The sequence below is a fragment of the Aquarana catesbeiana genome, linkage group LG08, assembly GCF_042186555.1.
Source record: "Aquarana catesbeiana isolate 2022-GZ linkage group LG08, ASM4218655v1, whole genome shotgun sequence".
NCBI lineage: Eukaryota > Metazoa > Chordata > Amphibia > Anura > Ranidae > Aquarana > Aquarana catesbeiana.
Genome location: NC_133331.1, coordinates 7,824,900 through 7,847,974, shown reverse-complemented (window position 1 = coordinate 7,847,974; position 23,075 = coordinate 7,824,900).

The following is a 23,075-nucleotide window of genomic DNA, read 5'->3' as shown; positions in this document are numbered from 1 at the left end:
TTTACTGCCCACTACACTACGTTACATCTTGCTTACACACTCTCATGCCCCAATAGGCCTTGGGTTGCACAGAGCAGTCAGGAAGAGTTATTTGGGTCCAACACGAGAGACCAAAATGCCATGTGTTCCTGAATCGATCTATGTGTTGAAGGGAAAGGGATCCCTGTTGGACTTTGAATTGCTCTTCACTCCTTAGAATACATAAACCTTACAGATGTAGGGAAAAATACATCTCCTCCAGGCCAGGGAGCACCACAAGTGTCTGTGGTTTTGAATTTGACATGCAAGATACACTATACTGTATATCGTGAAAAGTATTGGGATACCTGCCTTTACATGCACATGAACATTAATGGCATCTTCCAGAGGAGCATTTGTGAGGTCAGGCACTGATGCTGGAAGAGAAGGCCTGGCTCGCAGTCTCCGCTCTAATTCATCTCAAAGGTGTTGAGGTCAGGACTTTGTGCAGGCCAGTCAAGTTCCTCCACCTCAAACTTGCTTTGTGCACTGGTCCAAATCATTTGGTGGAGGGGGGATTATGGTGTTGGGGTTGTTTTTCGGGGGTTGGGCTTGACCTCTGAGTTCCAGTGAAGGGAACTCTTAAGGCGTCAGCATACCAAGACATTTTGGACAATTTCATGCTCCCAACTTTGTGGGAACAGTTTGGGGATGGCCCCTTCTTGTTCCAACATGACTGAGCACCAGTGCACAAAGCAAGGTCCATAAAGACATGGATGAGTAAGTTTGGGGTGGAGCAACTTGACTGGCCTGCACAGAGTCTTGACCTCAACCCCATAGGACACCTTTGGGATAAATTAGAGCAGAGACTGCAGGCCAGGCCTTCTCGTCCAACATCAGTGCCTGACCTCACAAATGCGCTTCTGGAAGAATTGTCAAACATTCCCATGGACACACTCCTAAACTTTGTGGATAGCCTTCAAGAACAGTTGCAGCTGTTATAGCTGCAAAGGGTGGGACAAATCCAAATTGAACCCTATGGACTAAGACTGGGATGCCATTAAAGTTCATGTGCGTGTAAAGGCAGGCGTCCCAATACTTTTGACAATAGAGTGTATATTATGTACTTTTGACAAGTGAGTTGTGATAGCATTTTTTAATAAACTGTTTGTCCATTGCTGCACTTCTCAGATGGTGCTTCCCTGTCTTTCTATACTAGGATCACACAGGAGCGGTGGGGGGGAAACCGCATGCGATTCAGACAGGAACTCCACTGCATTCCTGTTCAAAATCGCATGCAGTGCTTTGCAGTGTGAATAGAGCCTATTCATTCTTATATGGGCTCAAATTGCACCGCAAAGGTATCGGTTTTCGGGTATCGGGAGCATTTTCACAAGTACAAGTACCCGGTATCGGCATCGATACCAATACCGGTAATAAATAACTTTATTATTGACAAATAAAATATTCCCTCCCCCCTCCTCCTTTTGCCTTCCCTCCTCACTTTCCTCTGTTGCTACGCCCTAATCTATACTCCCAATCTTCAGTTTTCCAAGTTGTCTCCATTTGAACGCCGAATTCTTTCTGGCCCGTCACAGAAAGGTTTAACCTCAGATATATATACAAACTTTTAAACTCATACAAGATGGACTCTCAAGGTAAACATAGTTATATGCTTAAATGGGAGCAAACTCTTGGAGAAGAACTCTCCATTGAGCAGTGGCAAACCGTACGGTCCCAAGCAGCCAAAAGCTCTATCTGCACCCTCTACAAGGAAAATACCTACAAAGTACTATTTTTTTGGTACATGACCCCCTCCCGCCTACATGCTATATATCCATCGGCCTCAGACCGCTGCTGGAGGTGCCGTAAAGATTGGGGCACTTCTATTGCATACTTGCTGGCAGTGCCCATCCTTGCAGTCACACTGGCGCTCGGTCCAGGACCTCCTTCATCGGTTATTCGAGGTTGATATTCCTTTCCATCAAAAAAATCTATCTATTAGGACTACTCCCTCCTAAATTGCCAGGTTTGGCAAAAAAATTGTCCACCCACATCTTAATGGTGGCCAGATGTCTGATAGCCTTCCAATGGAAGAGACAAACACCACCGATGCCTACTGACCTCTATGCTAGGATTAAGGATGTGGAGATCACGGAGTCCCTGACGGCACGACTGGCTGACAAGGTTGATCGCCCCCTCCCGGTGCGATTTGGGAATCCTGGCATCTCGGAGAAGACCCTCCATGAGCCACTCAAGCCCTTCTTCTATCTGGGAGGGCTCTCACCAAACCCAGGAATGATGAACCTTGTCTATCTACTCTTTCTACTCCTCCTCTTTTCGTTTCTTCCTTTTTCTCCTTCTTCCTTCATATGAGCCCAATAGGCCTTCGCCGTACCTCCTTGGGTTTCGGAATCACTGGCTGAGCTATTTTAAGAATCCATTGTTCTGATTCCATGCTACTGGTTTGCCTGACTCCTCAGTAGTATACGCAATATCTGGTTACGGAACTATGTAGCAATTTTATTGGCTTTACTCAAGACCCACGAGTATTGCTATGTGTGTAATCTATATTGGTTCGCTTTTGGAAAGCTTGCATGATTTCCAATGATTGTTAACCTTTTCTATTTCGATATTGAAAAATATAAAACTTCAATAAAAATTGTCAATTAAAAAAAAAAAAAAAAAAAAAGAAAACATCTGTAGGGTAGAATGACCAACCTGCAAATGCACAATGTTTTGCACTCTTGACCTTACAATGTATGAAAGACTACCAAGGGTATCTCTAATACCCAGCACTGGACTAACGATGACCGAAAATAATTGACTGACCTTGTCAATCTCGGTCCCAGCTGCACCTATTATATTAGGAAACATCAACCTATTAACTTCGGGCAGCTGCATGCATGATAGGCGTCCTTATCACGTGCTACTAATAGGGGTTATTTTTTCTGGCCTTCAACCTCAATGCTAGAGCTACATGTACAGGCTTAGCACTTTATTCCCTTTTTTGCCATGATGATTTTCCTGACAAACTGGACAACCTTTTTTTTTGTAATAGAATAAAATACTTCTTGTGGTCAAAGATGATGCTCAGATCAAGTCAGACCCAGCGGACGGCCACCCTAAGAGCATTACTAAACATATGATTTGTGGCAAGACTAAATTGGGCTGTCTCGGGCCGTAACAAGATACCATGAAGGAGATTAGGAATTAAAAACAAACCAGAGAATTCCTTAATTCCTTGGAAAAGAGAGAGAAAAAAAAAAGAAGCGGTTCATAGCTGACAGATAAGAAGCAGAAATGTTACTTGTGGAAGGTTCGGACCACACACAACTGTGTAAGGAAAGGGGTCTCTGGGCCTTCAAATGAAGAGATTTTGTCTCCACCGTTCCATCATGAGCCATGTGTGGGAAAACTAAGAAGAGTATCTATCAGGTGTCCTAGAGAGACCTCTGTCTTCTATGAAAGCAATGGAAAGTGACATTAATCCCCTCTTCTTTTGTTTTTTAAACAAGCGTGTCATTTTAACAAATTCCAGATCTTAGCACTGGTATACCATTATGGCTTTCTTCAGAAAAATACTATCCTCAAACCATTAGCTCTAATTAGGGGTGAGAACCTATTTCTAAGTTCAGTTTTGAATGCAAAGTTGACATGATAAAAAAGCACCCGACACATACAAAGAAGGATAATAAAACCACCGACCCCGCCACAGAATCTAAACATGGCTCTCATATGTTTCAAAAACCTGCAGTGGAGCTCTTTGGTTCTTAAGCCATTCATTTATCTTTTTAAGTAAACTCAAACTTTCTCAACTTTATTACCATGGAGGGATCCTTTAAAAACATTTCTGTCTCCAAAAATCCCTGCTAATAATTATTATTCCTACAGGTCATGGTACATTGGTGTGATGGTCAGTGGTAAGAATATCTCTTACATTGGTGGTCAGTGGTAAGAATGTTCCTTACATTGGTGATCAGTGAGAAGAATGTTCCTTACATTGGTTATCAGTGGTAAGAATGCCCCTTACATTGGTGGTCAGTGGTAAGAATGTTCCTTACATTGGTTATCAGTGGTAAGAATGTTCCTTACATTGGTGATCAGTGGGAAGAATGTTCCTTACATTGGTGATCAGTGAGGAGAATGTTCCTTACATTGGTGATCAGTGAGAAGAATGTTTCTTACATTGGTGATCAGTGGGAAGAATGTTCCTTACATTGGTGATCAGTGGGAAGAATTTTCCTTACATTGGTGATCAGTGGGAAGAATGTTCCTTACATTGGTGATCAGTGGGAAGAATGTTCCTTACATTGGTGATCAGTGGGAAGAATGTTCCTTACATTGGTAATCAGTGGGAAGAATGTTCCTTACATTGGTGATCAGTGAGAAGAATGTTCCTTACATTGGTGATCAGTGGGAAGAATGTTCCTTACATTGGTGATCAGTGAGAAGAATGTTCCTTACATTGGTGATCAGTGAGAAGAATGTTCCTTACATTGGTGATCAGTGAGAAGAATGTTCCTTACATTGGTGATCAGTGAGAAGAATGTTCCTTACATTGGTGATCAGTGAGAAGAATGTTCCATACATTGGTGATCAGTGAGAAGAATGTTCCTTACATTGGTAATCAGTGGGAAGAATGTTCCTTACATTGGTGATCAGTGAGAAGAATGTTCCTTACATTGGTGATCAGTGAGAAGAATGTTCCTTACATTGGTGATCAGTGAGAAGAATGTTCCTTACATTGGTAATCAGTGGGAAGAATGTTCCTTACATTGGTGATCAGTGAGAAGAATGCTCCTTACATTGGTGATCAGTGAGAAGAATGTTCCTTACATTGGTGATCAGTGAGAAGAATGTTCCTTACATTGGTGATCAGTGAGAAGAATGTTCCTTACATTGGTGATCAGTGAGAAGAATGTTCCTTACATTGGTGATCAGTGGGAAGAATGTTCCATACATTGGTGATCAGTGGGAAGAATATTCCTTACATTGGTGGTCAGTGAGAAGAATCCTTCTTGTACAGCTAGCTAAAAAGATTACCTCTTGAGAAACCCTAGAATAAAGGACGTATTAAAAATATACAGAACATGAGGTGGAGCTCAAGGGAAAAGGGGGGCAGTAAAAAATGCTTCCACCTATGAGACCCGCAGCTCTCATATCCGGAGCGAGACAGAAGTACAGTGGGGATCTGTACTCTCCAGCAGAAACAAAACTATTGATTTTATGGTACTCTAAATGTGGCCATTTATTACAATGTAGAATAGGCAACATTTCTTTACATGTCAGAATTTTTAGAAAGATCTATGTACCCGGAGTTCCACTTTAAACCCATCCTATGAGCATGTCGGGGCTGTCTGAGCCCAGTACTATTAATGTTCAGGAACATAAATCAAGTGTACAGCGGGTCACAGGTGATCAGATGAAAAGCCCCGGCCTGGAGCAGCCAGGATTACATGTCCTTGTTATATATGTCTTTGCTTGAAAAACGTGATCTTCCTTCAGATACATTACACAGCCCAATGACAAGTAAAACACAAGTCTGATTATTTATGTTCATGTTTAACAAGGAAGACCGCCATTCATCATCAACCTGATACATTGGAAAGCATGCTCACCTTCATAGACTGGAATACAAATAACGTGGTTCAACGATAGGCGCACTTTTAGATCACCTTTGTGACTGAAATATGTTCAGGAAAATGTAAGTTTGAAAGCATAAGACGCATAACCTCGTACTTCTTCTTACTTTCTCTTTCAGAGCTGTTATCAACTGTCCGGCCTATTGAGATTTCCTTGTGAATTTAGGATGTAGTTTCACTTTTATTGGAGTTACACCAATTGAGCTCCTTTGTCTTCTCTTGTTCCCTTCTGAAAAGTTCATACTTACCTCTTACTGAGCTCCATTGTCCTCTTTTGTCCCTCTCTCCATATCTCATACTTACCTCCTACTGAGCTCCATTGTCCTCTCTTGTCCCTCTCTCCATATCTGATACTTACCTGAGCTCCATTGTCCTCTCTTGTCCCTCTCTCCAAATCTCATACTTACCTCCTACTGAACTCCATTGTCCTCTCTTGTCCCTCTCTCCATATCTGATACTTACCTGAGCTCCATTGTCCTCTCTTGTCCCTCTCTCCATATCTCATATTTACTTCCTATTGAGCTCCATTGTCCTCTCTCAGCATCTCTACAAGTCTCATACTTACCTCTTATCGAGTTCCATTGACCTCTCCTATTCTCCTCTACAAGTCTCATACTTACCTCTTATTGAGCTCCAATTTCTTCTCTCGTTCCATTCTACAAGGGCATACTTACCTCTTACTGTGATTCATTGTCCTCTCTTGTCCCTTTCTCCATATCTCATTGTTACCTCTTACTGAGATTAGATGTTCTCTCTTATCCCTGAAACTTACAGTAGCTTTTACCAAGGACCAATATCTTCTCTCTTCTCCTTTACAAAGCTCATACTTTCCTGCTACTGAGCTCTAATGTCCTCTCTTATGCCCCTCTACAGGTCTCAAACTTACCTTTTGCTGAGCTCCAATGTCCTCTCTCATTCCCTTCTTCAAGGCTCATACTTGCCTCTTACTGAGCTACATTGTACTCTCTCATCCCCCTCTACAAGTCTCATACTTACCTCTTACTGAGTTACATTGCCTCTCTCATTCCCCTCTTCGGGTCTCATACTTATCTCTTATTGAGCTACATTGTCCTCTCTCACCCCTTCTAGGAATCTCATACTTACCTCTTTTTGAGCTGCATTGTCCTCTCTCATCCCCCTCTATGAATCTCATACTTACCTCTTTTTGAGCTCCATTGTCCTCTCTCATCCCCCTCTACAAGTCTCATACTTACCTGTTACTGAGCTTCATTGTCCTCTCTCATCCCCCTTTACGAGTCTCATACTTACCTCTTAGTGAGCTATATTGTCCTCTCTCATCCCCCTCTTCGAGTCTCATACTTACCTCTTATTGAGCTTCATTGTTCTCTCTCATCCCTCTCCACAAGTCTCATACTTACCTCTTAGTGAGCTCCATTGTCCATTCCAATCCCCCTCTACAAGTCTCATACTTACCTCTTACTTAGCTCCATTGTCCTCTGTCATCCGCCTCTTCAAGCCTCATACTTACCTCTTAGTGATCTTCATTGTCCTCTCCAATCCCCCTCTACAAGCCTCATACTTACCACTTACTGAACTCCATTGTCCTCTTTCATCCCTCTAGAAGGCTCATACTTACCAGTTACTGAGCTCCAATGCCCTCTCAACACCCTCCTCTACAAGTCTCACATTTACCTCTTACTGAGCTCCAATGGCCAAGACTGGAGCACTTTTTGTTACCGGGACGCAAGGCCAGCCTTTGCACCTGCACTGGCATTTTTAATTTTCTCTTATTTATTTTTCTTCACTTTTGTCACTTGCAATTATACATGTGTCTTGTAGGCTGTAGGGTGTGGGTCTTCATGTGTCCTCCAAAGTCAAGGGGGGAAGACGTGTGGCCCTTAGGTTCCTTCTTCCCCTGCCTTGGGGAGGGGGGGTCTCTCTTCGGAAGAGCCCCTCACCCAGTACTCGGTTGCTTTGGCTGACCAGGAGCAACAGTGGACCAGGTGGACCTAAGAGTGCCTTGCCCCCTTCAGGGGTCATGGAAGGCTCCTGACACACCCTAGGTGCATTTTGTGTGTAGGTTTCACAAGCACTTTTTCTAGTTCACCAGTTCTCCTTGAATCCAGAACTCTGTCTTTAGAAAACAAGAATCTCTTTGGAAAACAGAGCAGATGAGCAGTAATTACGCTACTTGGTTTAAAAAAAACGTTCACACAATAAACCATTGTTTCGGCATTTAATTACATTTCGACCCTTCGCGGCTACAGGGTGACCAGAGCATAAATTCTCACTCTTAGCCGGTTGGTCTCGGGGTCTCTTGAAGTAGACTGCTTTGCCCAGAATGCTTATGAGCGTTTGCTAGTTGGCGTGTCGAAACCGTGCTTAAAAAGAGATTTTTCTTAAACAATTCAGCCCCCGATGAAGGAACAGACTGATAATGAGAGATATTAATCACTCGAGCTTTGCAAAAGATGACAATTATCTACTCAGTAAATCAATGGGATGTAATTGCAGTATTAATAGCTCATTACACAGACTAATGAGATATGTACAACCATTGTCAGCAGCTGCTAGTTTTATCACCCCCCCCAACATTACGGAGTGGAGGTCACACATTACGCTTCTCTTGCATCTGAATCCGGTTTCTATAGGCTTTAAAGCCCACCTGTGCTTAAGGTGAGCTTATCATCTCCCTGCATTGTATGGCCATGCTGTACACAGGGCCTTCGGGTTTTTTTTTGTTTTTTTTTTGCAGCACCCTCCTAGTTAGGCTGTTAGGCTGTAGGCAAACTTAGTTTTCTTTTTGGCTCCTCTGTAATCAGTGGAGCAGTTGCTGATTGCTTTTGGCTGTTCTGGATCTCACAGACTACGGGTTTGATTCCTCACCCCTGTTTTCCAGAGGCTTCTGGAACGCAGAAGGCTGAGCAAGACAAATGGGCAACCTGAATTTTTAATGTGCTTCAGCCACTCCCCAGTTTTTAAGAAGGCAATTTCCATATACTCCAGACGGGTTTTAAGAGTGATCAGATGAACTGCAATTAATTGCACAGTCCCTCTTTGCCATGAAGATGAACTTAATCCCATAAAAAAACATTTCTACTGCATTTGTGAAGAAGGCTTCAAGACGCCCAAGAAAGGCCAGCAAGTGCCAAGACCATCTACTACAGTTGATTCAGCTGCGGGATCGGGACACCACCGGTGCAGAGGTTGCTCAGGAATGGCAGCAGGCAGGTGTGAGGACATCGGCACGCATAGTGAAGAGAAGACTTTTGGAGGAGGGCCTGGTGTCAAGAGTGGCAGCAAAGAAGCCACTTCTCTCCAGGAAAAACATCAGAGAAAGACTGATATTCTGCAAAAGGTCCAGGGATTGGACTGCTGAAGACTGGGGTAAAGTAATTTTCTCTGGTGAATCCCCTTTCCGATTGTTTGGGGCATCCGGAAAAAAACCTTGTACAGAGACGAAAAGGTGAGGGCTACCATCAGTCCTGTGTCATGCATCCTGAGACCATTTATGTGTGGGGTTATTATTATTATTATTCAGGATTTATATAGCGCCAACAGTTTACGCAGGGCTTTACAATATAAAAGGGAGACAATACTGTTATAATACAATACAATACAATACAATAGGATTAAGAGGGCCCTGCTCAGAAGAGCTTACAATCTAATAGGGTGGGGCAGGTGGTACAAAAGGTTGTAACTGTGGGGAATGAGCTGGTGGAAGTGGTAGGAGATTAGTTGGAGACATGATAGGCTTTCCTGAAGAGATTAGTTTTCAGGGATTGCCTAAAGGTAGCAAGAGTAGGGGATAGCCGGATAGATGGAGGTAGCGAGTTCCAGAGGATGGGAGAGGCTCTGGAGAAATCCTGGAGACGAGCATGGGAGGAGGAGATGAGAGAGCTTGAAAGCAGGAGGTCTTGAGAAGAGCGGAGAGGTCGATTTGGGTGATATTTGGAGACAAGATTAGTGATGTAGCTTGGGGCAGAGTTGTGGATGGCTTTGTATGTTGTGGATAGAATTTTGAATTCAATTTGCTGGGTTGCTTCTCAGCCAAGGGAGTGGGGGGCTCACTCACAATTTTGCCTTAAACAAATCCGAGAGTAACTTCTCCCAACTATCCAAGAACAGTTTGGTGAGGAACAATGCCTTCTCCAGCAGGATGGAGCACCTTGCGATATGGCAAAAGTCATACCCAAGTGGCTTGGGGAACAAAACATTGACATTTTGGGTACACAGGCCAGGAAACTCCCCAGACCTTAATTCCATTGAGAACTTGTGGTCAATCCTTAGGAGGCGGTTGAACAAAAGAAACCCTACAAATTCTAACACTCCAAGCATTGATTATGCAAGAATGGGCTGCTATCAGTCAGGATGTGGCCCAGAAGTTGATTGACACCATGCCAGGGTGAATTGCAGAGGTCTTGAAAAAGAAAGGTCAACACTGCAAATATTGGCTCTTTGCATAAACTTCATGTCATTGTCAGTAAAAGCCTCTGACACTTATGAAATGCTTGTAATTATACTTCCGTATCCCGGAGTAACATCACATCTGGCACAAAGATCTAAAAACACAGAGGCAGCAGACTTTGTGAAGATTAATATTTGTGTCATACTCAAAACTTTTGGTCACGACTGTAAATGGTCAGTTTTGGAACAGCCCTGTTGGGTGGAACCCACCCATCTGCAACAGTTCTTCTGGTTCCAGCCAATGTTTGTCAAGGACCCAGCTGGGGGGGGGGGTGTTGAACACGTGACCAGCAGCAGAAAACTAGAAGCTCCTCCTGCTTATGTTTCCCTGCAGACAGGCTGAGAGAGAGCTGGGTCATGTGACAGCTGGATGTTGATTAGGAAGGAGGGACTTACAGTGCCTTGAAAAAGTATTCATCCCCCTTAAAAATTTTCCACATTTTGTCATGTTACAACCAAAAACGTAAATGTATTTTATTGGGATTTTATGTGATAGACCAACACAAAGTGGCACATAATTGTGAAGTGGAAGGAAAATGATAAATGGTTTTCAACATTTTTTACAAATAAATATGTGAAAAGTGTGGGGGGCAATTGTATGGCGCCCCCTTTACTCTGATACCCCTAAATAATATCTAGTGGAACCAATTGCCTTCAGAAGTCACCTAATTATTAAATAAAGTCCACCTGTGTGTCATTTAATCTCAGTATAAATACAGCTGTTCTGTGAAGCCCTCAGAGGTTTGTTAGAGAACCTTAGTGAACAAACAACATCATGAAGGCCAAGGAACACACCAGACAGGTCAGGGATAAAGTTGTGAAGAAGTATAAGGCAGGGTTAGGTTATAAAAAATCTCCCAAGCTTTGAACATCTCACGGAGCTCTGTTCAAACCATCATCCGAAAATGGAAAGAGTATGGCACAACTGCAAACCTACCAAGACATGGCCGTCCACCTAAACTGACCGGCCGGGCAAGGAGAGCATTCATCAGAGAAGAGCCAAGAGGTCCATGGTAACTCTGGAGGAGCTGCAGAGATCCACAGCTCAGGTGGGAGAATCTGTCCACAGGACAACTATTAGTCGTGTTCTCCACAAATCTGCCCTTTATGGAAGAGTGACAAGAATAAAGACATTGGTGAAAGAAAGTCATAAGAGGTCCAGTTTGGAGTTTGTGAGAAGCCATGTGGAGGACACAGCAAACATGTGGAAGAAGGTGATCTGGTCAGATGAGACCAAAATTCAACTTTTTTGGCCTAAAAGCAAAACGCTATGTGTGGGGGGAAAACTAATGCCCTGTACACACGGGCGGACTTTTCAGCAACAAAGGTCCGACAGTCTTTCCGACAGACTTTCGACGGACTTTCGAACAAACGGACTTGCCTACACACAATCACACCAAAGTCCGACGGATTCGTACGTGATTATGTACGACCGGACTAAAATAAGGAAGTTCGTAGCCAGTAGCCAATAGCTGCCCTGGCGTCGTTTTTTTGTCCGTCGGACTAGCATACACATGAACAGATTTCTCAATAGGAACTGGGTCCGGCAGGGTTCCGGCGAAAAGATTTGAAACATGTTCCAAATCTAAAGTCCGTCAGATTTTCAACAGAAACAGTCCGCTGAAGGTCCGATGAAGCCCACACACGGTCGGATTGTCCGCTGGATTCGGTCCGTTGGACCAGTCTGGTCAAATAGTCCGCTCGTGTGTACAGGGCATAACACCGCACATCACCCTGAACACACCATCCCCACTGTGAAACATGTTGGTGGCAGCATCATGTTGTGGGGATGCTTTTCTTCAGCAGGGACAGGGAAGCTGGTCAGAGTTGATGGGAAGATGGATGGAGACAAATACAGGACAATCTTAGAAGAAAACCTGTTAGAGTCTGCAAAAGACTTGAGACTGGGGCGGAGGTTCACCTTCCAGCAGGACGACGACCCGAAACATCCAGCCAGAGCTACAATGGAATGGTTTAGATCAAAGCATATTCATGTGTTAGAATGGCCCAGTCACAGTCCAGACCTAAATCCCATCGAGAATTTGTGGCAAGAATTGATTTGATTGTAGCCGTATTAGTGCAATTGTGACCGAGAAAATTGAGTACTGTCTGTGATACTTTTTTTATTTGCACTAACATACAATTTTTCAGGACAAGCTTTCGGGGTATGTCCCCTTCTTCAAGGTCCAAGCAGTACTGATTCACAAATTTTTAAGCAGCATGTTAAAGAAGAAGAAAAAAAAAAAAGAAATTGGCAAGACTTGAAAATTGCTGTTCACAGACGCTCTCCATCCAATCTGACAGAGCTTGAGATATTTTGCAGAGAAGAAGAATGGGCAGAAATGTCCTCTCTAGATGTGCAAAGCTGGTAGAGACATCCCCAAAAAGACTTGTAGAGAAAGGGGGTTCTACAAAGTATTGACTCCGGGGGGCGCCATACAAATGCCCCCCCCCACACTTTTCACATATTTATTTGTATCATTTATCATTTTCCTTCCACTTCACAATTATGTGCCACTTTGTGTTGGTCTATCACATAAAATCCCAATAAAATACATTTACGTTTTTGGTTGTAACATGACAAAAAGTGGAAAATTTCAATACTTTTTCAAGGCACTGTAGATGTTTTTTTTAATTAAAATAATTACAGTGCCGTCATCCACATACAGAAATAGAAGGGAGAATGTAAATCAGTGTGCGTTTAGTATCACTTTAATTACAAATATATACAGAATCTCGGAAAAGTGAGTACATTTTCGGACGTTTTCACTTAGGGGTGTACTGACTTTTGTTGCCAGCGGTTTAGACATTAATGGCTGTGTGTTGAGTTATTTTGAGGGGACAGCAAATTTACACTGTTATACAAGCTGTACACTCACTACTTTACATTGTAGACAAGTGTCATTTCTTCAGTCTTGTCCCATGAAAAGATAAGAAGAAAAGATTCACATAAAAATGTGTGAGGGGTGTACTCACTTCTGTGGGATACTCTATGATTGGAATTCCCTAAAGGCCGGGAATGAGTTTGGGAGACGCTCGGCGAGTGGCGCGGCGGTAATGGTTCCAGCCTCATGTGCGGAATGGGTTTGGCTTCAGGCTGGATGTGATTACACCGAGCCGGCGCTCAGCGGAACGGCCAGACAAGCCTGTAAGTACAACACAACTAGCGATGGAAAATGAATGCTGCCTGTTAGGACTATGAGGAACCCAGCAGGAAGCCACTTTTAGCGTGATTTGGAGCTCTCCAAGAAATCCCTTCCACGTAACCCTTTAATGCAACGGGGGGGGGGGGGGGGGACGGGGGACTGCAGCACTCTCCCCAGCACGAGACGCCCCCCAGAGGTCCAGAGCCGGATTGTAGGGGTATCCCTGCCCCCCCCCCCCCCTTTCCCCAGGTCCTGGCGGAAGGTGCACTTCTGGTCACGGAATTCCACATGATGGACGCCGGCCAAATCTGCTTTGTCTTTTGTTTAGGCAGCGATCGCGCAGGCAGCTGAAGCCGGGGAGGGGGAATTTGGAGCGAAACAAAAGATTTACATTATTTGCCGAGGAGCCCCCCCGGAGCACTCTCGCTGCGCCGTGAAAAAAAAAAAAACACGGTTTAAAAGCCTACGCTACAGAAAAAATAATAAAAAATCTGTTTTGTTTTTTAAAAAAAATATTAAAAAATTTACTGAAGCGTGATCTCGTTGAAGGAAGTTGACCCAGCAGGCTTTTAAGATGGGCAAGCGAGTTTGCGAAGCGGCTGCGAATAATTGGTGGTCGATGACAGAAAAAAAGAAAAAAAAAATTGCAGCGTGATCAACATTTGGGAATCCGGCTACCGCACCGCAGACTGAAAATATACCGGAATTCCTGGATATGGAAAGAGATGGAGGAAGATTAGAGGACAGGATTTAGGCTTTGTTTGCCGGTGCAAGGGCGCATCGCGCCTAGGGCAGCCCATTCGTTTCAATAGGCTGCTCTGTGCGCAGAAAATGCGTTTAAAAAAAAAAAAAATGAGGCCCCCGACCCTTTTACAAAACTGTTCCGTGACACAGTGCATTTTGGCGCGTGCGTTAGCAGATGCGTTGGGTGCGCCATTAAGGATTAATGCCCCCCCCCCCGCTGCATGTCTACAATTCTGTGTGTGTCGGGAAAGCGCATTTTCTGTGCGTTTTCAACACGTGCGTAGTGTGAACCTTAGAGAGACTGCCAATGCAGGCTACACTATATTACCAAAAGTATTGGGACGCCTGCCCCAGTCTTAGTCCGTAGGGTTTAGTATTGAGTTGGCCCACCCTTTGCAGCTATAAACAGCTTCAACTCTTCTGGGAAGGCCATCCACGAGGTTTAGGAGGGTGTCTATGGGAATGTTTGACCATTCTTCCAGAAGAGCATTTGTGAGGTCAGGCGCTGATGTTGGACGAGAAGGCCTGGCTGGCAGTCTCCGCTCGAATTCATCCCAAAGGTGTTCTATCGGGTTGAGGTGCAGGCCAGTCAAGTTCCTCCATCCCGAGCTCCCTCATCCATGTCTTTATGGACCTTGTTTTGTGCACTGGTCCAAACCATTTGGTGGAATTTTTCTAAACATTACAAATTTCAGAAAAAGCTTGGGTCAGCAAGTGGTTAATAACATGAAAAAAATTTTCAGGAGATATTGATCAAAATATACCACCAAATGAAGGCCCAATTTGTCCTGTAAAAAAACAAAGGTACTGTATATTCAAATAAAAAAATAAAATACAAAAATGGGTTTTAGCCCTTCCTTACTCTATCCAAAAATAAATACAAAAACGTTGGCATTACTCCAGTCTTCTGCTCTAAAAATGTAGGTACACCTACCCACCTCTGTGCTGTCAGCTGTCAGGATTTAGAAAAACAATGGTAAAACAGGCCTGCACCCGGGGCCGGCCCTACCAGGGGTCCCAGTGGGTCCATTGGACTCAGGCAGCACTTTGAGAGGGGGAGCAAATTGAACCCATGGCCGCCTCTCCTACTCTTCTATTTACCCAGCAAATTGACAACCAAGATTTTTTTTCCAGCAGTTTTGGGTGTCATGATGACAACTGCCCCCCGGGCCGCTCTGCCTGCCCTATACTACCCTAGCCCACTCCTATACTGCCCTAGCCTGTCTATATACTACCCTAACCTGTCTATATACTACCACAGCCTGCCCCTATACTGCCTTAACCCGTCTATATACTACCCTAGCGTGTCCATATACTACCCTAGCGTGTCCATTTACTACCCTAGCTTGTCCATTTACTACCCTATCCTGTCCATATACTACCCTAGCGTGTCCATATACTACCTTAGCCTGTCCATATACTACCCTAGCCTGTCCATATACTACCCTAGCCTGTCCATATACTACCTTAGCCTGTCTATATACTACCCCAGCCTGTCCATATACTACCCTAGCCTGCCCCTATACTACCCTAGCCTGTCCATATACTACCCTAGCCTGTCCATATATTACCCTATCCTGTCTATATACTACCCTAGCGTGTCCATATACTACCCTAGCCTGTCCATATACTACCCTAGCCTGTCCATATACTACCTTAGCCTGTCCATATACTACCTTAGCCTGTCCATATACTACCTTAGCCGGTCCATATACTACCCTAGCCTGTCTATATACTACCCCAGCCTGCCTATATTCTACCATAGCCTGTCTATATACTACCCTAGCCTGTCCATATACTACCCTAGCCTGTCTATATACTACCTTAGCCTGTCCATATACTACCCTAGCCTGTCTATATACTACCCCAGCCTGCCTATATACTACCCTAGCCTGTCTATATACTACCCTAGCCTGTCTATATACTACCCCAGCCTGCCTATATTCTACCCTAGCCCGTCTATATACTATCCTAGCCTGTCCATATACTACCTTAGCCTGTTCATATACTACCCTAGCCTGTCAATATACTGCCCTAGCCTATCCATATACTACCTTAGCCTGTCCATATACTAGCCTAGCCTGTCCATATACTACCTTAGCCTTTCCATATACTTCCCTAGCCTGTCTATATACTGCCCTAGCCTGCCCCTATACTACCCTAGCCTGTCCATATACTACCCTAGCCTGTCCATATACTACCCTAGCCTGTCCATATACTGCCCTAGCCTGTCTATATACTACCACACCCTGCCCATATACTACCCTAGCCTGTCCATATACTACCCTAGCCTGTCCAAATACTGCCCTAGCCCGCCCCTATACTGCCCTAGCCCGCCCCTTGGAATTGAACATAATGATATGTCATATAATTTTGCATATAGACAAGGTGCTGTTGCATGTAAATCTGACTTCCTGATAAATTACATTTTAGTTTTAATTATCATGATATAAAATAATGGATGTGGGGGCCTTTTGGTGGGCGTGATGATTTTTTTTTGGGGAGGGGCGGCAGCATCTCATTCTTGGACCCAAGCAGCACAATGTTGTCTTGGGCCAGCCCCACCTGCACCCACTTATTAGCCTTCAGCAGGTAGGAGAAGACCCGGGCCTACTTTGTACGGCCAACGTAAGAAACATTTTTCACACCTCTATTGGGCAGGCCGTAGCTCGGTTCACACATTGTCTCCACATGCGAGGTTTAGGTGCAATTTCATATAGCGCTCAAACAACGTGACTTTAATAAAGTCCAAGGGTGCCTTCACAGCCATTACCATCCAGCCCGAGGCGGTGAGAACGTAAAAGATGGCTCCCCGTATGCTGAATAATGGAGCTTCTTTATTACAGAAAGGCAAAAAAAAAAAAAAATCAGCTTCCTATTAAAAGTAAGCGTTGTCGGGGTCTCCGGTGGAGGCTGGTGAGGCAGAACACATCTATTGCTGTCAGTGATTGCTGCGGGGGGGACTCTCACCAGGAAGGCTGGATGTTAATAGGTGTGAGGACAACAGATGCACTTGTCTGCTTGATGTTGCGATGAGAATGAACTGAAAGGACGAGTTGGACGTTTGAATCGCCGCTCTAGTCCAAAGTGTCCTCGCCGCCCCCGGGCTTCATCCGCAGATTCTTGCTAATTAAAGCTTTTACACTCTCTACGTTGGCTGCCAAGGCCATGCCGGTCTATTATACCGGTACGCTTCTCCCGAATGATGGCGTTCCAGAAACAGGAATAACGTGTCCTACTTACATCCTTTTTTTTTTTAAAGTCGCTTCTGTCCGCCACGCTATTAACCTGTCTTCTACAGCAACTTGAAGGTGAACCATGCTTAACCCTCAGTTTGCCATATTACTTTATTAAAAATTTGGTGAATGAAAAGTTGCAACTATTGTACAAAGAGAATAACGTTTTCTTAAATAAGTACACGTTTCCTAATAGCCTAAAGCAGCCATTCTCAACCAGGGTTCCTCTAGATCAGGGGGTCGCCAGACTTTCCAAACAAAGGGCCAGTTTATTGTCCTTCAGACTTTAGGGGAGGGCAGGACCGTGGCTAGTGGGAATGGAAATTTTCCTGGCATCAGTGGGAGTAAACATTGCCACATTTGGTATCATTGGGTGGAATAGTGTCCCATCATTGGTATCAGTGGGAGGAATAGTGTCCCATCATTGGTATCAGTGGGAGGAATAGTGTCCCATCATTGGTGTCAGTGGGAGGAATAGTGCTCCATCATTGGTGTCAGTGGGAGGAATAGTGCCCAATCATTGGTGTCAGTGGGAGGAATAGTGCCCCATCATTGGTATCAGTGGGAGGAATAGTGCCCCATCATTGGTATCAGTGGGAGGAATAGTGCCCCATCATTGGTATCAGTGGGAGGAATAGTGTCCCATCATTGGTATCAGTGGGAGGAATAGTGTCCCATCATTGGTGTCAGTGGGAGGAATAGTGCCCCATCATTGGTGTCAGTGGGAGGAATAGTGCCCCATCATTTGTATCAGTGGGAGGAATAGTGCCCCATCGTTGGTATTATTGGGAGGAATAGTGCCCCATTGTTGATATCAGTGGGAGGAATAGTGCCCCATCATTGGTATCAGTGGAATGAATAGTGTCCCATCATTAGTATCATTGGAAGGAATAGTACCCCATCATTGGTGTCAGTGGGAGGAATAGTGCCCCATCATTGGTATCATTGGGAGGAATAGTGCCCCATTGTTGGTATCATTGGGAGGAATAGTGCCACATTGTTGGTATCATTGGGGGGAATAGTGCCCCATCGTTGGTATCATTGGGAGGAATAGTGCCCCATTGTTGGTATCATTGGGAGGAATAGTGCCCCATCGTTGGTATCAGTGGGAGGAATAGTGCCCCATGATTGGTATCAGTGGAAGGAATAGTGCCCCATTGTTGATATCAGTGGGAGGAATAGTGCCCCAACGTTCGTGTCAATGAGAGGAGTAGTGCCCCATTATTGGTGTCAGTGGGAGGAATAGTGCCCCATTGTTGGTGTCATTGGGAGGAATAGTGCCCCATCGTTGGTATCAGTGGGAGGAATAGTACCCCATCATTGGTATCATTGGGAGGAATAGTGCCCCATAGTTGATGTCAGTTGGCAGAATAGTGTCTCCTATCAGTAGGAGGAATAGTGCTGCAAGGGCCAGATTAGGGCAAGCTAAGGGCCGCATCCAACCCGCACTCACTGGAATGCTCGGTTGTTGAGGGGGCAGGAGCGGGGCCGGTTCAGGCTCTATGTGGCTCGCTGAGAGGCTGAGCCAGGTCCGGAAAGAGGCACGTGGGCAGATTCCGAGCCTGGACCGGCTCGGTGACATCAGTCGAAAGCAGACTTTAGCCCGCTGTCTGCTGAAAACGGGTCACGGGAGTGCAGAACATACTGAGCTCCTGTGATCCATAGGAGAAGTGCAGCCAAACAAACTTTCCCCGTACTTCTCCTTTAAGGAGTGCCGGACCGTGACCACTGGGAATAGAAAAGGTCCCGACATCAGTGGGATAACAGTGCCTGAACAGTGCCTCATCATTGGTGTCAGTGGGAGGAATTGTGCCCCATCATTGGGGTCATTGGGAGGAATCGTGCCCAGTCATTATTGTCATTAGGCCCCATTGTTGGTGTCATTGGGAGGAATTCTGCCCCTTCATTGGTGTCAGTGTCCCATCGTTGGGGTCATTGGGAGGAATCATGCCCAATCATTATTGTCATTAGGCCCCATTGTTGGTGTCATTGGGAGGAATTGTGCCCCATCGTTGGGGTCATTGGGAGGAATTCTGCCCCTTCATTGGTGTCAGTGTCGGGGAATTATGTTCCATCTTTGGTATCCGTGGATGAAACTAGTACCCCAGGGACCGGATAAAAGCAAGCAAAGGGCTGCATCTGGCCCCCAGGCCACAGTTTGGAGACCACTGGTAAAGGACTTAGAATGGGGGTGGGAGCAGGTTTTAGCCTAGATAGTATTTGGCTGGACTTCTACTTTAAAAGAGGCTCCTTTTTTTTTTTTTTTTAGCTGCACAGTGAATTTTAATCTACTGGGGATGCTTGAATGCATGGGAACTTTTAATGCAAGAGGTAAAATGAACCTTTAATAGAGTAAAGGCAGCCGGTAAAGCCTACTTCTAAACTCCAATGCACTAGGACCTGGAAGGAGCCTGCCAAAAGTCCATAGTTGGGAGGCACTCTGCCAAGCCTGATTACCCCCTGATGGAGCAGGCCTGGCAGGGCTGTTTTAACAGTTCTGATTGAAGCTGGTTTCCCGCTGTCATCTGTGCTCCTTTATCATTATCGGCGTCACAGCTTCCCACCAGTGAGATAAGAAGAAGTGAAATAAATAAGGAAAAAATCAAAAGCTGTGTCATAAATTCAGAATGAAGATGGCCTGGATGTGAAGGAGGAAGGAGAGGCTTTCTCGGTTTCCAACTTTATTTTCATCAGCGCACACAGGAGCTGTCAACAACAGGCGGCTTCAACAGACTCGGTGACTCAGTTTTGTGCTTTTAAAAACGCCAGTTTTCAGAACAGACAATATTTGCGCAATGCATGTCTTAAAACATAACGGTTGCCAAATGAACTCGAAACAGAAATGCTGTCGAGACAAGGTGGAAACACAAGTTTAGAAAAAAAAAAAACTATAATATTAGTTTGAGGAGCAGTCTAGGAAAAAGTCAAATTTCTGGTGGTCTCAATCATATGTTGTCCTCTTGTATCTCTTGAGTAGGCTATCTGTGAATCCATCTCTGATAGATCCTACTTCTATGTTCAACCTGTATACTTGCTTATCTCCACTCATGTTCTTATTACTTCTATAAGAATTGGAAAACAATGTTTTGTAGCTTAACCCTTCATCTACCAATGCATGTCTGAAAACATAACGGTTGCCAAATGAACTCGAAACAGAAATGCTGCCGAGACAAGGTGGAAACACAAGTTTAGAAAAAAAACCCCAATAATATTAGTTTGAGGAACAGTCCAAGAAAAAGTCAAATATCTGGTGGTCTCAATCATATGTTATCCTCTTGGATCTCTTGAGGAGGCTATCTGTGAATCCATCTCTGATAGATCCTACTTCTATGTTCAACCTGTATACTTGGTTATCTCCACCCATGTTCCTATTCCTCCTATAAGAATTGGAAACCAATTTTTTGTAGCTTAACCCTTCATCATCTACCAATGCATGTCTTAAAACATAACGGTTGCCAAATGAACCCGAAACAGAAATGTTGCCGAGACAAGGTGGAAACACAAGTTTAGAAAAAAAAAAAAACTATATTAGTTTGAGGAACAGTCCAAGAAAAAGTCAAATTTCTGGTGGTCTCAATCATATGTTGTCCTCTTGTATCTCTTGAGGAGGCTATCTGTGAATCCATCTCTGATAGATCCTACTTCTATGTTCAACCTGTATACTTGGTTATCTCCACCCATGTTCCTATTCCTCCTATAAGAATTGGAAACCAATGTTTTGTAGCTTAACCCTTCATCATCTAACAATGCATGTCTTAAAACATAACGGTTGCCAAATGAACTCGAAACAGAAATGCTGCTGAGACAAGGTGGAAACACAAGTTTAGAAAAAAACAAACTATAATATTAGTTTGAGGAACAGTCCAAGAAAAAGTCAAATTTCTGGTGGTCTCAATCATATGTTGTCCTCTTGTATCTCTTGAGGAATCTATCTGTGAATCCATCTCTGATAGATCCTTCTTCTATGTTCAACCTGTATACTTGGTTATCTCCACCTATGTTCTTATTCCTTCTATAAGAATTGGAAACCTATGTTTTGTAGCTCAATCCTTCATCATCATCTTCAGCAGCAGTCTTTGGATGAACTGACCTTTTAAAGCAGATTACAAGTACGAGGAAAGCTTGTTTTGGCTGTACGTCTCCAGTTAATTCTGCACTCCTGAGACTCGTTTTCAACTGACAACGGGCTGAAGCCCGCTGTCAGCTGAAGTCACAGAGGTGGTCCAGGTTCGGGCAAGATCGCGACAATGAAGTCGGTATCTGCCCACATGCCTGAACAGGCACCTGGCTCAGGCTCTCAGTGAGCCACGAGAGCCTGAGCAGGCCACTGACAGTCACCAGCTCTCTGCTCAAAGCGCTGTGAAAATCGAGCGAGTTTGATCACTTGGTTCTCAGTGTTAGAGCCGGTGGGGGTACAGATTCAGCACTGGGCCAATGCTGAATCCACCTAGGTAAGTATGAATCTGCAAAAAAAAAAATTCCCATACATCTCTTTTAACAAAAAATAAGTGGGGGAACTTATCATAAACATAGAGTTGTGTCATTTCTTACAAACACAAATTAATCCCTGCGTCTTAAATGAAAAATGGAAATAAATAAAGTGAATGCAAAAAAATTGTTGTAGATATAGCTTCCTGGTGAAGGTCAGGGTGACGAAGCGCGTAGAGGCGGGTCCTTCTGATGTCACTTCCAGTACGTCACATCCGGCCTTTAGAACACACTACGGCTCCGGTAGACAGTTTGTTGAGCTGGTTATGTTGGTGCTGAGTTGGGGCACAATAGCATTTGAGAGCAATGTATATAAATATGGTATGTGGGGGTTCCAATTTTTTAATAAATGCTGTACAATGAGGCTATGTTTTGTGCCCCTTTTTAATGGCATCATATTGAGGAGACGCTGAGAGGTTGTGCAGGCAGTTAAGGGCAGCACAGTGGCTAAGTGGTTAGTACTTCCGCCTGGCAGCACTAGGGTTGTTGGTTCAAATTCCAACCATGGCACTACCTGCCTAGAGTTTGCATGTTCTCCCTGTGCCTGCGTGGGTTTCCTCTGGATACTCTGGTTTCCTCCCACACTTCGAAGGCATGCTGGTAAGGTAATTAGCTCCTGTCTAAATTGGTCCTAGTATGTGTATGTATGAATGTGAGTTAGGGACCTTTGATCCATACTAGCTGGCGGGACGCTCCAACCCTTTTAAAATTTCAAAAAACTCCTCTGCCCGTCCAGAAAGACTCCACAGTTGCTAGTGAGCAGCCTCTAGGACTGCAAACCACCCATCGCACTATAACGCATATCTATAAAGTTCAATGCTCCTACACCAAAAAGATTGGTGTTTTGTATGTCACCCTTGATGAGAACAGACTTGGTAACCCACAAGCCTTTTTTTTGGCCAACGGAACAATTAATATGTTGAAATCAACCCAACATTGTGTAGGGACCCTGTCCTGAAGAAGGACATGTGAAATACGTTGACACTGGTTCCTATATCAGTGTTTCTCAACCAGGTTGCCTCGGCACCCTTGGGTGCAACTTGGGTTGCCCCAGGGTGCCCTTAGCACAAGACCCAGTGTGATTTGGATCATTGATGGATGAAGGGACTTTGTGATGGAGAAGGACTCTGAAAATGTGATGGCGGAGCATCTGATGCATAGGGGGGACTTTGATGTGAAGATGGGACCTGTGACATGATGGGGGTGTTGGACATGAGCACTGATGTAAAGGGGGCTTCTGAAGTTAATTTCATCAAGATGGTTATGTGCATCATCCCAGGCTCAGGTTTACCATTGATAAGTAACATTTACATTTTTTACATTTTAGACCGGGGTGCCTGGCGATTTTGCATACTTTTTAAAGGGCCGCCGTGCCTGAAAAAGTGTTGATAAACGCTGCATTGGACGACTCTGGAGGCCACAACTGATAT